We start from the raw sequence: 13,069 nt of genomic DNA, 5'->3' as shown, positions 1-13,069 counted from the left end.
GGCGAATTGTTGGCCTTTCTATCAGGACTTAAGTGCACAATACGAATGCATAGGCATGGGCATAAGCATAAGCATAAGGGGCAAACACGCTTTCATAGGTAGTGACCCCAAAGGGACACCGTCATAAACAAAAATAGGGAACACTGTAACATAGGCATAGCGAAGACTCACAACATGCAATGTGCATAGCCCGAAAAAAAGGCTAACAACCACTATCAGTCTCACATAAGCATAAACATACAATCAAAGTTTTAAATAATGCTTAGGGTTTAGAACAGTCTCACAATTTATCTATCAATCAAATAATGTAAATAATATATAATATTGAAATTCTATGGCATAAATATAAGCTTCCATACTCCCCTTCAACAATCCAACAAACATGACATAATATTTCAACCCAATATAGGAACCAATTCTTAAGGCATACTTAGATTCGAGAGCCAACCAGCAATAGGTAACTCTCCAAAATCTAGTGTAAAATAATTCAATTCAAGCAACAAGCTCTCCCCCTAAGTGCAATCAAGAAACTAAATACACATCCATTTAGTATTTAGCTCCACATTCACTTTCGTTAAACTACAATTCCATCACAATACCCCCAACTGCTTACCTAAACATCAGCGAAAACACAACAACCCCGCTAGACAACCCACTCTCGTTCTTTTAGAACCCTGATCACAAACGAGGCTCAACCCCGAGCAGTGGCGACAAAAGACTTGGAGCGAACGGCCTGGCGCGGATGAGCGACAAATAGGAATGGCTAGCGCGACTTGAATGGCTGGGTGACACGCATCACAAACGTGGACGCCCGGAGGTCGCGCGGCTGGATCTGGCGTGAGCAGCTAAAGTGGGATCAACGACGCGCAGACGTGGACGGTGTGATGCGAGACCGACGGTGTGCGAACAAAAGAAGAAAACACCAGAGGGGGCGGTTGTACGATTGAAAGGGAAAGAATAAGAGAAAAATAATTTCCTTTTAATTTTGTTCCCTTATACGCATAACGAGGCCACTTTAACCCTAATTTATAATAAATCTCCTTTTCCAAACAAACCCCAACTCCCCCACTTAAACTAAATAAACCTTTTTTTTTTCCTTCCTTTTTTCCCCCTTAAAACCCCTTAATTTCCTCATTAAATAAAATAACCCACAATAAGATAAATCCAAAAAAAACTAACTTGATTCGAAATCTCCAAATCACTTATCACGTATTTTTTAAACTTAAAATAAAATTAATTTTTTTCCAACATCAAAATCCTCAATTAACCCAAGATAAAACAAATTGAATTTACCTTCAAAAATTTGGAACGTCACAAAATATGTAATAAAAGCTACACTTTACGAGCCAGTAATACGATAAATATAAATATATATACACACGCACACATATACGATGTGGCCTAACAAATAAGTCAACTGGCACCAAAAAAAAAAAGAAAAAAAAAGTCACATAAACGTCCATCAAAATCTTCTATATAATAGATATGTTCGACAACTTCTTTCTGTTTCCAGCATCAAGTTCATACTCATCTTTTTGCCTTACAAGCTCGTGTTTGGATTAACTTAGAAAATAATGTTTTTCAAAAGTTCATTTTCATTTAAACACTCTATTTATATATATAAAAACTCGCAATATTTTATAGGATAAGAGTCATTGTCCTTGTCAAACTACTAGATCTTGGTGTGTTCACATCTATGGCACGAGTTACACTCGTGAACAACATGATATATCACATCCATGTGTTACCATCTATTTTATTTAGGTACCTCGTATTGCCACTTTAATCTTAATAGTTTTCATGGGGACAAATGACGTGATTATTCATTAAAGTATGTTTCACTACTAGGCTGTGATGTGTTTGTATCTATGGCTTGTATTGCACTCATAAGGATAAAAGACATAGGGCTAATGGCATGGTCGTTTGTTCAAACGTATTTCCAATATTCGATTGTAATTTTCGTATATATGATTTAGAACACACCACACATGAAAATAATACACCAGCTGACTACTTGGTTAGGGTTGATGTCTTAAATTTCGTGGGTCATGTAGTTTGTAATTGTAATATATAAACATTTTATTTATTTAATGAAATATGAGATGTTTTATTCAATATTTAGTAGCATTAACCCATAAACCAATAAACTAACATCCAAGGTCATCATCCATAGCTTAAACATGTATGTAGAGACATATAGATGATATGATCCTGATCATTCATGTAGAAACATGTGAGCGGGGGTATTCTATACAAAGGAGTTTGTATAAGACTGAACCGTGAAATGACTAGTCTTATTATATAACGGCATTCATAATAGAGACTTACATGTCACCAGGATGACCATAGGTGACATGACATGAATCTTGAGTGAGTTGTAAACTCCTACCTATGAAGATGGTCCATTGATTTATATGGGTGAGAGTGGCCAAATTGCCAAATCAATAAGCTACCATTTCGGGGATTTGTCTGATTAGGGAGTTGGAAACACAGCTACATAAGATGGAATTCACTCATTCCCTAACGTCTGGGTAAAGAGATAAATTGCTTCTTTAAAAGTTGATTACAGTGCTTGAACAATGTGGCGTCACACCCTCTCTTGGCCCAACAGGGATTTGGTCATAGTTGAACTATGACTTACTGTTCATTAGAGGGATCAGTGGTACTTAAGGAGTTAGATGTAACCATAGGGGCAAAATGGTAATTTTGGCCTAGTTGTACTTACGAGCAATTTGTGAAGAGTTATCGCATCGTTGACTGGTTATATCCAATTCACACAAAAATATATCCATAGTGCAAATAGTGCAGCCACTACAACAAATATCACATACGATAGCAGGCCAAAAACATTATCGTAGACTTTTGATAGCGTTTTCGAAGACGCTGCCATAGGCGAAGTTATGAAAAGTCCATTACTTTTGATAGCATTTTTTACCTGCTATATCATGTGCTATAAAAAGTTTATTTTTTGTTGCAAAATTATCATGCTATAGAATTATTTTATAGCGTTAGCTAAAAATGCTATCGTTTCTCTTTCATAGCATTTTTAATAGCATGAGAAAAACGTTGCCAAAACTATTTTATAGCATTTTGAATAGCATGGAAAAAAAATGCAATTGAAACGTTCTTATAGCATGTAAAAGACGGTATTGTAACCCTTTTATATCATTTTTCTCCATGTTGTCATAGTTGATATTATTGAAAGCAACAAAACTTATCATAGCGTTTTTTTCAATATTATGGAAAGTGATATATGAAATTCCACTTCCAATTGCATATTTACATTTTATAGGGTCGAAAAAATATTATATGTTATACTTTTCTATAGCATTGAGAGAGATGCAATAATATATGTTTTAAATATATTTTTTTTCACATTTATAGCTCTTTTCCCGTATGTGATCAAAAGTTAATTTCGATTGAAATATACATAGAATCTTCAAAGTTCTATTATATAGAAATGAAATACTACATTGATCCCAAAAGTTAATCTAACCAACATTTTTTTTTCGAAGTACATATAACATGAGTTAGCTCCAAATTCACACAATCACATAAAAATGGAGTACATATAATAATAATTAAAAAAAACATTGATGACAAAATGCTCCCACCAACAAAAGTATATCCAAGTTTTCCTATTTTCGAAACCATCCAATACAATTGAGCTTCCCATTATATGGCTCTTGCATGTGCCACCACTTCATTCGCATAATAAAAACAAAAATATCATGATTTTAATATCATAATACATGAACTAATAAACCATATTAATAGTATTATTCACATAAAATACTTCAACCAAGTTGAAAAAAAATTGCTTAGATATTTTGACTTTATCGGCCAAGCAATATTGGTTCTTATTGCATCTTTAGTGACAAGCATGTCAGAAATAGGCATCCATAAAAATGAATCAAGCTTCCTTACTATATCAACCCACATGCACACTGCATTTGGACCAAGAGGGATATGATTAACCGATGTTTTTGGATCATTAAAAGACCATCTTCCTTTAGCAATTACTTCTCAAGAGCCAGACCAATCTAGAAGCATGCACTTATGGGGAGCATTGATTGTAACACTTTTTCCCAATATAAGAAAGCAAAATGTAAATCAATAGTAATATTGAATACAATATCAGTAGAAACATTAAATACAATGTGGAAGATAATTTGCTGGTGGATAATTGGTAATTGGATTCAAAACATGTGCTGGTGTTGTTGCAGTAGTGGCATGATTAGAATTTTATTCGTCTAACTTTGCTTTATATATAGAGAGAGAGAATTAATATTTAGAGTTTAAAACAACAATTTTTAATGACTAAAAAAGAGTTAATAATAACATTATCTTCTCTTTTATTATTGAAGATGCCACTGTCTTCAACTCGACTACATCGAACTCTAATTGATTGCACTTATTTTCAAGAGATGCAATAATCTTGTCTTTTTTAGTTGATATGAATAACATTGACCTAGTCACCCCAAATCCTAATCCTCTTATATCACACAATCAGGACCAAAGCTTTACTAAGTGCATCATCAACCACATTAGTTGAATCATAATTTGCTTCTTTATGATTTGTATTTTGTTCAATACACTCCTACAGAGCTAAGAGACTCATAACAAACATAATATGATATAACCAAGAATGTTATTCCTAAAACGAAGAGGGGAGGCAAGAAGTCCAACATTATGCACAACTTAATGGAAGTCAATGGAGTTAACAACAAAAAGTCTCAATTATGTAATCAAAATAACAAATTTAATAATGACAAAAAAATACTCATTTAAATCATTCTGGGGGAAGACCAACATTGAGCACAACTCAATTAATGTAAATGGAGTTAATAACCAAAAGTCGTAATTGTAATACTATACAATTACGCTCACATATTTTAGATAACAAACATAATGATAAAACTACACTAAATAATACATAACATTCATACAACTCATTTGATGCACATACCAAAGTGTCGACTACTTGTGAGTTAGTGGGTTGTCCATCTTTCTTTAGGTGTGTCTGTTTCCAAACCATTACTCGTGTAATTGTAGTCGAAGGACAAGAATTATGCTTCTATATGGTTACGCAATAACAAGCTAGCATATTATTTGTTGAGTGAGTTAAATCATAACACTATTAGTATGAAGAATTATACCATATCCTCTATCAGTTGAGCATAACCTCTCCGACTACAAGTGTGAGGAAGTTCTTTTTTTCATTTCTTTAAAATTTTCACTTTTTGCCTAATAAATTATGCCCAACAAAATATTCAAATAAATGTGTGAAGTTTGAACTTCTTTCCAGACATTAAACATTAAATAATATAAAACATTATCATTTTACCCAACAAATATGCAGTACATACCTTACATTTTGCACTTCTTTTTTCCTTGACAAAATCCATCCAATCATGTATTCAGAAAATATTGTCTGGCTTAAGCTTAGCCAACTCCTCATCATTTGAAGCATTTCGAATTTAACTCTCCAAACGAGACTTGTTTGCTCTCCACAACCCACCAATCTTCTTAAAGTAGAATCTTTTATGCCACTGTTGATCAACATTATATCGTGCCTAAAAAAACATAAAAGGAAGAAACTTAATGGTAATACTAAAATCATTTACATACTAAACCATAACAGAATGCTTACGTACCTTAATAGAACACCATAGTACTTCTTTTTGCCTTGTTGGAACCTTCTTGCAAGTGTCCACATTCACTGGCACTGCTTTTATAACAACTGAGCCAAAAAACGAAGCCAATCCAATAGCGAAAGAAATCAAACATGGGGATTTTCATAAGCAGTGGAAGGATTGTTCCAAATTCCATTCGAGTTGAACATAAATAATTACAGTACAAGAATGGTAACTAATAGGTTATGTACAACAAGAAATTACAGCATGCTAACAAGAGTATCAAGGGATAGAGTATGCATACCTTTGAAGAAACATTCTTCACGAATCCCTCGATTAATCTCCAAGTGTCCAAGACCACCAATGCTCGAACGCAACGACCGATGCACAACACAATCAACAACACGAACACAATGAACGACCAATGGCTCCTTGAAACCAATTGAGTTGAGTGATGACACCACCACAATGATTACCTGAGTATTCTCGATGTGAGAATTCAGGAGTTGTGGGCACTGTATGAACTTGGCTTGAGGAAGATACTAGAGGACAACGATCGTGTAGACGATCGAGCAAGTGGGAGATAGGAAGTTGTCTATCATATAGACGATGTGCTCGATCGTTTAGTAAATGGCAGCCTATCGTATAGACTTAGCCACGTAATCGTTTAGTTACGATCAACTGATGAACTATCGTATAGTCAAAGGTACATGATCGTTTAGTCTCTAAGAGTTATCCCTTAGTGAAACACTTTCACTTGATAGTTTATCCGTGAGTAACTTTCCGAATGAAGTAACTTTTTAATTTTAGGAAAACATTTTTTCTTTTATCTCACAGTTACCATAAAACCACCAATAACCTCCCACTCAATCGGTTATTAGAGAACAAAATTTAATTATCAAATAATTAATATATTATAAATAAATATGATAATCGACTTACCATATCCTATTTATAACCTATAGTTTTAATATTTCATCTCATGAAACATACAAACCATAGTTCTTTTTCTATTTTATGGTACTTAATGTAAATCATATTTACATTAATCCTCCACCTGATGTATCTCATACATCACACCAATTATATCATATATAATTGAATTTCCTCTTGTTAATTTGAACACTTCAAACTAACTCCAAGAACATTCTCAACTTGAATCCATTGAGCTACCAAGGGGACCTTATGGACATGTAGCTTGAAGCTCCGATAGTACTTGAATAACTGACTAAACTCTTTAGTCACATAATCCACCATTCGTTAACTGTCGGACACTCCACTAAAGACTAATAGTTGCACTCTCCTCACTACAGATACATTTTTGTGTCCATATCAACCAATCAACAGAGCGATAACCCTTCACAGATCACTCGTAAGTACAACTATCCCAACAATCTCCCACTTGTTCTAATGTCTCGGGAGACTAGTGTACAATATATGGAAAAACAAGTACATTATACAATAAACTAAGGCATACTCTGTACCTCAGTATCATCTCCCACTTGCCCTAAACATGATGCCGCATGTCCCGTAGACCCAGACTCTCCAGATGACCCCTGAATACTTTAGCCGTGAGAGCTTTTGTAAACGGATCAGTAATGTTGTGCTTCGACGCTGTAACACCCCGTATTTTTCTTTTTTTAGTAATAATGTAATTTCAGTAATTTTTTATTAGTTGGAATTTCATTAATTTTTATTATTTGGAAGACATTTTTGGGATTTTGGACTTCAAGTGTAAGTGTGAAAATTTAATTGTTGGCGTGAAATTATTCAATTTGGAAATTAATGGCATAAATTAATTTCTTTTTGAGAAGGAAAAGAATTTAATAGTATAAAGTGGAATAAGGAAAAGAATAAAATATAATTTATATTTATTTCCTTTTTAGTTTATTATTATTATTATTTTATAAACCCCCCCCCAAATTCCCTTCTCCCTCACGCGCGCGACCAAACCCTTCCCCCTCCATTTTTTTTCTTTCGCCAGCCACCGTCCTTCTCGCCGCCGACCTCGACCACTAGCTCCGATCTCCCCACCGCTGACCTTGACCGCCAGCCCAGATCCAAGTCGCGAACAGCCTAGATTCGACTTCGGCCTCTTCGCGCCGCCCAGATCCGACTTCGGTCTCCCACGCCGAAGCCGCCCACGTTCGAGCCACGAGTCCTTCCATCGCTCAACTTGTCGCGTCATCGCCTACACCAGCGGCGATCCTGAGCGTTTCCTCTTTTCTCTTCAACTTGTCGCCAACTAGGACCTCCACCAGCCAACTATGCCTGTCCGACATCACCCAGCTCCTGTCGCCGTCGTCATTGCTTGTGCCGTCATCAGATTTATCAACGTGGGCAAGATTTCTGCTGTTTGAGGTTGTTTTCAATTGTTTCTTGACTGCCCATTTACTTTTGGCACCGATCGATTAAGGCCTTTATGTGTCAACTTTGGATTCACGTTCTTGAAAGTATTAAGGTGTTGTTATGTGAAGTTCGAATTGCTTTAGCAGATTTGGTGCACCTCATATCACACCTTGGGTGAGTTTACCCAGATTTCTGTCAGTACTTGGAGTATATGTGATTAGGCCTTAGTTTTAATTTTAAAACTTGGTTGCGTTCTTATGTCAGGGTCTTACTTGGAGTTGCTGGTTTAGTTGGCTGTCTAAGTTTATCTGCGGATTTTTTATTTAGGTAAAGTTAAATGGAAGATCTTTAAATAATTTGGTTAATTGGATTTAGACCTCAAAGATGAGTTTAGAACTTTGGATTTGTTATTTTGGACCAGGGGTGCTAAATTAATATTTGTAATATATGTTATAGGATGGATTCAAAGTCATCCAAGAGTTGTAAGAAGGTTAATTACTTGGATTAAATTGTGACCAAATTTAAGGTAAGTAATCTTACTACTGGAACTGCCCACGGGCCAGTCACTAGATGTATGACAGCATGATGAACTGATAGTTTAGCATATGTTACGATAGAATGATAGCATGATGAACTGATAGCTTAGTATAACCGTTGCACGTTTTTACTCGAGGATATGAAAGATGAATTTGTGCACATGGATACTTGAATGCTAGCATGAGATGATATTTGATTCCATGAGGTTGTATGTGATCTGTGAATATTGAGGCATGTGTGTTTGTTGTAGAGCCATGATGTTGAAGCATATATGTATGTCATAGAGTTATTGTGATAATTATGGTGTCGAGCCTATGCTAGTGATTTTACTGATTAGTTAGAAGGCCCACTAGGTTTGTATTTCCTTTGGAATTCACCAGTTTGTGTTTCCTTTCGGATTCACCAGTTTGTGTTTCCTTTCGAATTCACCAGTTTGTGTTTCCCTTTGGGATTCACCAGTTTGTGTTTCCTTCGGGATTCACCACCAATTTGTGTTTCCTTCGAGATTCACCACCAATTTGTGTTTCCTTTGAGATTCACCAGATTGTGTTTCCTTTGGGATTCACTAGAGGTAGTGGGCATATTCAGCTACAGTAGGATATAACTCAGTTTTTCACGTTTGTATGTGTCCCCTGAGGATTAGGATAATTTATATGTTCCACCAGAGATAGGTATCTAGAGGACATAGATGCCTAACTCGACCCATAATAGTGGGGTTACTTACTGAGTATTTTATACTCATCCTTTTCATGTTGTTGTTTTAGGTAAAGGTAGAGATGCACCGGCGATGGACAAGCGGAATTCGTGATCGAGCCACTAGGACTTGTTTTACGCTTCTGCTCATGATATTTAGAGTTCTTTTCATGTTTCTCTTAACTTTTAGTTTTGATGTTTAAAACTTACTATTAAGAATCGTTTTTCAGACTTATTTATTATCATTTATGATTTATGGGTACTCTACTGTTGTTTTTAATATTTGAATTTAATGAAAGTCTTTCGAACTTACCTTATTTAATTAGCATTTATTTTGTCATAATAGAGTGTCGTTTTAAGTTCCATGCATGCATGTATTTAGTAACGACCTAACTTAAGTCTTAGGGGGTCAGGTCGTTATAGACGCGATCTTCATGACTATCACATCACCCCGATGCACAATCTCCCTAATCAAATGATATTTTCGTTCTATATGCTTGCCTCTACGATGACTCTGAGGTACCTTCGAATTTTCCACAGCCCCACTATTATCACAATAAAGACTGATCGGTAAAAACATATTTGGAACAACTTTCAAATCTGTAAGGAATTTCCTCAACCAAATAGCCTCCTTAGCAGCTTCACAAATGGCTACGTATTTGACTTCCATAGTGGAGTCCGCGATGCACCCTTGCTTGATGCTTCGCCAAACTACAGCCCCTCCATTTAAAGTGAACACTGACCCTGATGTCAATTTTCGAGAATCTTTATCAGTCTGGAAGTCAGAATATATGTATCATGTAAGGATCAAATCCTTATCTCCATACACGAGCATGTAGTCCCTCGTTCTCCGAAGATACTCGAGGATCATCTTAACCGCCATCCAGTGATCTAATCCTGGATTGGACTGATAACGACTAACAATCTCTACTGCATAGCAAATGTCAGGTCTAGTACATAACATTGTATACATTAAGCTTCCAACAACTGAAGCATAGGGAATCTGTCTCATCTCCTTGACCTCTTGAGGTGTCTTAGGACATTGATCCATAGACAAAACAATTCTATGCCTGAAAGGTAATAAACCCCTCTTAGAATCCTGCATCATGTATCTGATCAAATTTGATCAATGTATGATGCTTGAGACAACGCCAACCTCTTGTTCTTACGATCTCAAATGATCTAGATCCCTAGAACATACAATGTCAGTCAGAAAACCTACATCATTCCCAATGAATAGGATATCATCCATATACAATACTAGGAAAGTATTGAGCTATTGATGATCTTTTTGTAAACACAAGGCTCATCAACATTTTGAACAAAGCCAAGCGATTTGACCACACAGTCAAATCTAATGTTTCACGATCTAGACGCTTGTTTCAGCCCATAAATGGACCTATTAAGCTTACAAACTCTTTGCTCTTGATCTAGAACAATGAACCCCTCTAGTTCAGCCATGTAGATGGTCTCCTCAAGATTACCATTAAGAAAGGCAGTCTTGACGTCCATTTGCCATATCTCATAATCATAAAATGTGGCATGGACAGGAGTATCCTGATAGACTTCAACATGGCAACAAGTGAGAAAGTTTCCTCATAATTTATTCCCTTAACCTGGGTATAACCCTTTTGCCACAAGTCTAGCCTTAAAGGTCTGCACCTTTCCATGTACACCTCGTTTTCTCTTGTAGATCCACTTACACCCTATAGGTTTTACCCCATCAAGCTGATCCACAAGTTCCCTGACATTATTGAAGTACATAGAATCCATTTCCTGGTTCATCCTCCATTGTTTGCTTATAAGACAATGGATCCTTGATCCCATCATCAGAAATGATATATTGGGCTTCAGTCAAACCCATGTAGCGTTCCGATGGGTTTATAACCCTCCCACTACGTCGAGGAAGTCTCAACTCTTAAGATGGTTGACTAGAAAAACCGATATCAACAACTCTTGTTGATCTATCGGTCAGTTCAACAACTTTTGTTGAACCCTCAGTAGTCTCACTAAAAATTTCATGTAAAACGAGCTTACTTCGTAGTTTATGATCCCTGATATGGTATTCTTCCAAGAAGATAGTATTTGTCGACACAAGCACTTTATTCTCACTCGGATCATAGAAGTATTCACCCATCGTTTCCCTGGGTAGCCTACAAAGAGGCAAACTTTCGAACGCGATTCCAACTTCTTTAGTTTAGCCACAAGCACATGGGTCGGACATCCCCAAATCTTGAAGTGGCGTAAACTACCTTTACGACCTATCCACAGCTCAAAAAGTGTTTCAGAAACACTTTTCAAGGGAACGTTGTTCAAAATATAACATGCAGTCTCCACTGCAAAACCCCAAAACAAGTGTGGAAGATGAGCATAACTCGTCGTAGACCGAACCATGTCCAAAAGTGTTCTGTTTCTCCTTTTTGAGACACCATTCTGCTGAGATATTCCTGGAGCCGAGAGTTGGAATGTTATTCCATGTTCTATCATATAGTTCTGGAATTTGAGGTCCATATACTCTCCACCATGATCAGATCGTAGTGTTTTTATCTTCTTACTTAACAAGTTTTCTGAAGGATCTCTTAACGAAGAGTTCCACGAGCACATTCGGATCGCTCCAATTTCATAGTGACCGAAATACACCATATACATTCAAACACACAGTTATGCAGACAAACAGTAATTAATGACATGCTTTGAACAAAAATTAACAAGGGAAAGAGTTCTCATACCAGTTGAAGACGCTATTCAAACTATGGAACTCAACGTAGCGAAAGACCTCTACCCGATAATCAAGGCCCAGTAGATGCATCGACTATAGTAGCACGAACAACCGCAAACCCACAAACGCAGCGGGGACGACACCATTAGAAAAGAGCACCAAGTATTATCGGAGTAAGAACCTAGAGCGTGGTCTTTGATGAGTTTGGTAGAGGTAGGAGGAAGAACAGATCGTGTAGGCGATAAGTAAGTAGGAGAGAATGAGAAGCTATCGTATAGCTAGATGCTTATCGTTTAGAAGAAACTACACGATCGTGTAGATTTTACTGAACGATCCCTTAGGAAAAGGTAGGCGATTGTTTAACAAACTCGACACACTATATGATCGTTTAGGAAAGTTAACCGATCGTTTAGGAATTAGTGTGTGATCGTTTAGGCACGAGGTATGCGATCGTTTGGCACTGAGCGACTATCATATAAGCTCTCGACTTTAAGTGATCGTTTATGTTTTCACACCAACGCAACCTTCCGATCTTTTTTTCTTTTGAACTTTTTCCGAACTTTTAAAAATGAAACAAAATTCATTTTTATTCATCGGTTACAATAACCGACGTTGTTCCCCATTAACACACGTCTGAGAGATATTTTAGGTTAATTATCATATAATTAACCAATTAAATTATTAATAAATATAATCATAATATATTTTTACCCTATAGTTTGATATCACTATCTACTATAGTAATTTCTCCTCAACTTGATATAAATCATATTTATATCTAATTTCCTAAAAAATAATGTATCTCATACATTTAGCCAATTATATCATATATAATTAACCAGTCCAATTATATCATATATAATCGAACTTCCTTTTGTCAATTTGAATATCTCAAATTAACCCAAACACCGATTCTCAACTTTATCCAAGCTATCCAGGGGACCTAATGGACTTGTAGCTCAAAGCTTCAACGGTCCGTAAATAGCTGACTAAACTCTTTAGCCACGAGATCCATCATTCGTTAACTGTCAGACATTTCACTAAAGAGAAAGACTAACAGTTGAACTCTTCTTACCACAGATATATTTCTGTGTTCATCGGATATAACCAATCATGAGTACGATGACCCTTCACA

The sequence above is a fragment of the Benincasa hispida genome, chromosome 1 (assembly GCF_027475165.1).
Source record: "Benincasa hispida cultivar pf3 chromosome 1, pf3_genome.v1.1, whole genome shotgun sequence".
NCBI classification, from domain to species: Eukaryota; Viridiplantae; Streptophyta; class Magnoliopsida; order Cucurbitales; family Cucurbitaceae; genus Benincasa; species Benincasa hispida.
Note: the sequence above shows the minus strand (reverse complement) of the source record.